Genomic DNA, 5041 nt, shown 5'->3' on the forward strand with positions numbered 1-5041 from the left:
TTCACCACCCCCTCGCTTTGCGGACTGTTTGTATTCGAGGGATTGGAAGAGGGGGCGGGGGAGTTGGAGGTGTGCCCACAGATATATTGCATATATCTGTGGGTGTGCCGACGGTGGCGTGCGAATGTTTCGTCGCAACGTTGTTTGGGGGGATGGGAACGGAGAGGAGGGGAACGGAGGCAAGGAGTGTCGACTGTGTGTTAAATTCGTGGCCCGGCCGATCTAGTGCTCATACGCAGCAATAGATGGCGTTAGTTGTCACCGGGAAATTCAAATCGGCCTCACTGCCTATTCCATTTATTCCAGTAGTTTTAAAAGGGATATTTTTTTCCAAGGAGTCTTGGTTTATTACAACTCAAATTAACACCAACATATCAAATATGTAAAAGTGATAATTTTAATTGCAATAGACCAAACCTCCCTAGAAAAAAACATTCCCTGAAATTAAAAGACTAATTATACAACTGGACTTCATAATATACTTATTTATTGTTTGAAGCATCTTGAAACTCGAACATCTCACCCTAATAGGAATCTATTCACTAGGAATTACTGATCATTATGTAGAATCAAATATTTACCAAAATAATCTCTGGGTACTGCGAAGCTTAGAGATTATTAGTGAAATTGCTGCAATAAATCACGGGTTGCACGCTTTGGTATACTGGGAGATAGAAAATAAAAAAAAATTGCACTTCCTAATAAAGATTTAATTAACGAAATAATGAGCAGTAAACACAGCAAAATCAATACAATTGCAGTCAAACACAGCAGATGTCAACATTAATCCATGATGATTAAAAATACATCACACATTCCAATAAAATACATTTTACTGTACATTGCTTAGAGGAATAAAAGCCACTAATTTTCTCCATAGTGATGATCCTTGATATTTACTCCAACAAAGAAACTCTGAAAGAAATTACCAACATTAATGAATCTGCATTAAAAAAAAGGCAAGTGTGCCACCATCCTTATTAAAAAATTATAATAATAACAACGTTTAATTTCCTGCAGGTTAACATGAATAACATAGGGCATAATCATAGAAAAAATACATACAAAAGAAGAAACAAGCAGTAAAATGCAGATTACAAAAAAAGTTATCATTCAAAATCTCAACGACGCTGTAGTAGCATTTATGGATATGCAGATGCTTTAATTTATTTTTAAAGATATTTTGGCAGGCTAAATGTTTAATTGAATTAGGAATCTTATTGACGGTCATTGAGGCCGAATTGAGGACCTTTCTTGCTTATGTTCAGTGGCTGATTAGCCAGATGAACATTTTCTTTACCACATTTCACATGGCTATGTATAGCAGAATTAGGCATCAGCATATGTTGATTACTACAGACAAACGTAAAAAAATTCATGACAATATAATAAGTACATGGCAGAGTGAGTGTCCTTATTGAAACCCTTAACAATGATTTAACAGCCACCTTTCACATAGAAATTGCTCCATCTCTAGCTACACTAGCATTTCCCCAGAGGAAAATTTTGTAGTCTAAATAGGAATGAATTTGTGCATAGTTGATAAGACCTAGTCTGTGTGGAGGTAGTTGGGGCAAGTAAGTTTCCCAATCAAGTGGATACCAGTAGTAATTTCATTATTCTTGTAATATGTAGTCACCAATGAAGATTCACATTAAAATATTATCTAAGATATTTGGTACTGTCACAGTGTAAAAAATATTCCTGTATGATAATTCCCATATGCCTGTAAATATACGTAAAGGGCCCAAAACTCTGTCAATATTATCATAAAAAATTAAACTGGGCACAGACAGTGTACTTCACGTTGTGTCTCTGATCCATCTTGCAGCAACAAATAATTAAAAATATACTGAAACAAAAAATGTAGGTGAGAGACATTTTGAACAAGCCAATGGTCTCATGAAGGTGATACACATTAAATTATTATGGCCACCAGAGATTTAAATACTGCATAAATATCACTACATACTAAAATGCACTCAAGATGCAGCAGAGTTTTAAAAGAGTCATTTAAATTCCCGTGTGGTATAGGGCCACAAGAGATATAAAATCTAAATGTAAGCAAAAATAAAATAATAATTACATGACCTTTAGTTCAACAGCAACACACTTCCACCATCCTTGTGAGGAGAATTCTAACACGAGGTCACCAAAATGCATCGAACAGCTAGCTGCAAAAAATGTGAAAGGCAACTGTAATTTGATGATAATGGCCAAAATGAAAGCATTGAATGCATATGTAATAGCAATTTGCTGATTATTCTGTTATGAAATGCAACCTTTCATATAATACCATGGACATAATTTGCTTAGAAAAAATACAGGCAAAGCTAAATGATTAATTATGAATTTCATGCACAATATAAATTTGCATCGATGTGGATGAGTAGATACAAAGTTACTTGTGATATGCAAGAGCTTTCACCTTCTTTACCATGTGATGTAGAAGCAACCATATTCACACCAGAGGAAATTTTAACAATGGATTTATAAGAGGCAACAGAAAAAACAGAGATGGCACGGCATTAAAATTTGATTGAGGGTTTCATTTGTAAATTACTCTCTGAAAAGATGTCTTCCACAAATAATGAAGTTATTATTTAGCTTAGCAACATCTTGTAAGAAAAAATTAGGGTTGCCACATAATTCACACCACTTCTTCTGATGTCACGTAGAAAGCCATGTACAAAACAAAACGGTATTCTGAATACCAAATACAAGTCATTCCATATCAATGCCACCACAAAATTAGTCTCTGACCCGCACAAACTTGGGTATGCTGTAACTTGGTCCTTGACATATCTTTATTATTTAAATAGAGAGGGCAAAAAAATTATTTTTAAAGAGCTATCAGCATTTATGGTATAACATGGTTTCTGAAGATTGCCAAATCAATGCAATACAAATAAGATAAGTCATGCAGAATATCGGCATAAAAACAATAGTCCTGGCAATTCGCTGTACACAAAATTGCCAACAAATTAGCATAATACATACAAATCAGCACAATGAAAATGATATCCTTAACGTCGGTGTTAATTCACCGTCATGATCACTTACACAGAATGCAGTTGTACTGAGACCGTCACCTAATATAGCTCTCAAGTTTTTAATACCGGAAATTTTATCTCTATTTTCAAGGCTTTATACATTATCATTTCATTGGTAAATAAACTCAAACTGACAACTCAATTAACTATAACACAGTGACCATTAATCACATACCGCATTAGGTAATCAACTACATCCAACAGCAAAAGAAAACACATCTACGTACAATCGCGCAAGGTAAAACATTTCAGACAATATTTTTATCCAGAAATTGAGCACTACATACATCAAATACTTACACGACATAAATGACCGCGTACACGGCGTTTACAGCCACTTTCATAGCCTGTGTAGCCGTCTGAGTAGTATGAGCAGTCAAACCGCACAAACAACATAGCCATTTCATTCAAGGTAGATATCCTCGGATTACAATGTTGAGTATCCCTTAAAGATGTGGCGCATCGTCCGCCACAATGTAGAGTTGGACCAGTGGATAAGTGTCCGCCTACTAATCGGACGGCGCGCGTTCGAGTCCTGGCGCCGGCCGGTATTTTTTCCTATATCTTTTCAGGAATTCTAGAAGGTTCGAGGAAGTTCCGGCGCGGCGTTCCAGAATATTCGCCGCATGTATATAAGCTAGCCATCTGGGCTACCCAGTTCAGTTCTGTATTGTCAAGTCACAATGAACGCCTCTCCGCAGATAACCGAAGTGTGTTATTTAGCGTAGCCATCGCTACAGTGGTGACCCCGACAACACGCGACCATGGCAGACGCAGATCAACTCGCCAAACTGCAGGCTCAAATCGCGGGACTCCAGCAGCAACTCGCCGCACACCAAACGAACCACAGCCAACAGCTAGCGCTCCTTCAAGAACAGCACCAGCAGGCTCTGCAGCAACAACAGCAGCAAACAACGCTGTCATCGCAGCAAGCCTCACCGTCTCCATCATCCTACGGCGTCGACACTGCTGCCGTCTACCGCGTCACTCCGAAACTGCCTCCTTTCTGGCCAGCTCAGCCTGAAATATGGTTCGCCCAAGTCGAAGCACAATTTTCTTTGGCCAACATCACCTCGGACAAGACTAAATACGATTACGTCGTGGGAAACCTAGACCATCGTTTTGCCAGTGAAATAAGCGATCTTATCGTGAATCCTCCGGCCGAGAATCGTTACCTAACGCTGAAAAACCTATTGATACAGCGCGTCTCTCCCTCCGAGGATCAACGGGTGCGGCAACTCCTCACAGCAGAAGAGCTCGGTGATACCAAGCCTTCGCAACTATTACGACGCATGCGGTCTCTCATCAGCACCACCCTTGTGGAGGATTCTTTCCTCCGCACATTATGGTTGCAACGTCTTCCGGCCAACGCTCAAGCCATCCTGCAAACGCAAGTTACTTCAATGCCTCTTGATGAACTTGCAAATATGGCCGACCGCATCGTCGCCGTGGCTCCGCCTCCAACTGCACCCGCCATCCATGCAGTACGCCATACCAACGATGTTTCGTCATTGGCCCAACGGGTTGAGAAACTCGCAAAGCAGCTCGAAGATATACAAGCTCATCTGAAAAAACCTCCGTACTCACGGACTTGGAGCAGATCTCTACCCGCGCCGCGCCCCGCTCAGCCTGAGATGTGTTACTACCATCGCAAATTTGGAGCCGAAGCCAGACGTTGCATCCAGCCATGCACCGCAAATGCAGTGAATCCGGTAAACTCCAACAGCGACTCGTAACGGCGGCTATGAGTCGTTCTATCACAGGCTGCCGCCTCTTCGTCACCGACCGCCTCTCCCAGCGGCGTTTCCTCGTAGACACAGGATCGGATCTCTCAATCTACCCTGTAAAATTATGCACCGAACAACGAACCTGCACTGACTACGAGCTCTCCGCAGCCAATGACAGTAGGATCCATACTTATGGTACTTTACTTCTACGCCTTCAGTTCGGCCTCCCGCGTGACTTCCTTTGGAGATTCATCGTTGCCG

The 5041-nt window shown here is 40.6% G+C and overlaps 1 long non-coding RNA gene across 1 annotated transcript; it reads right to left on the reverse strand.

Moving 5' to 3' along the window:
- Positions 1–695: 695 nt before the first annotated feature.
- On the reverse strand, positions 696–3452 carry LOC124154491. The gene is made up of 2 exons (XR_006863936.1): positions 3354–3452; positions 696–2174 (listed from the first exon to the last, which is right to left on the reverse strand). It is a non-coding gene; the product is annotated as an uncharacterized LOC124154491 (long non-coding RNA).
- Positions 3453–5041: the final 1589 nt, after the last annotated feature.

Source organism: Ischnura elegans, chromosome 1 (assembly GCF_921293095.1).
Source record: "Ischnura elegans chromosome 1, ioIscEleg1.1, whole genome shotgun sequence".
Taxonomy (NCBI): domain Eukaryota; kingdom Metazoa; phylum Arthropoda; class Insecta; order Odonata; family Coenagrionidae; genus Ischnura; species Ischnura elegans.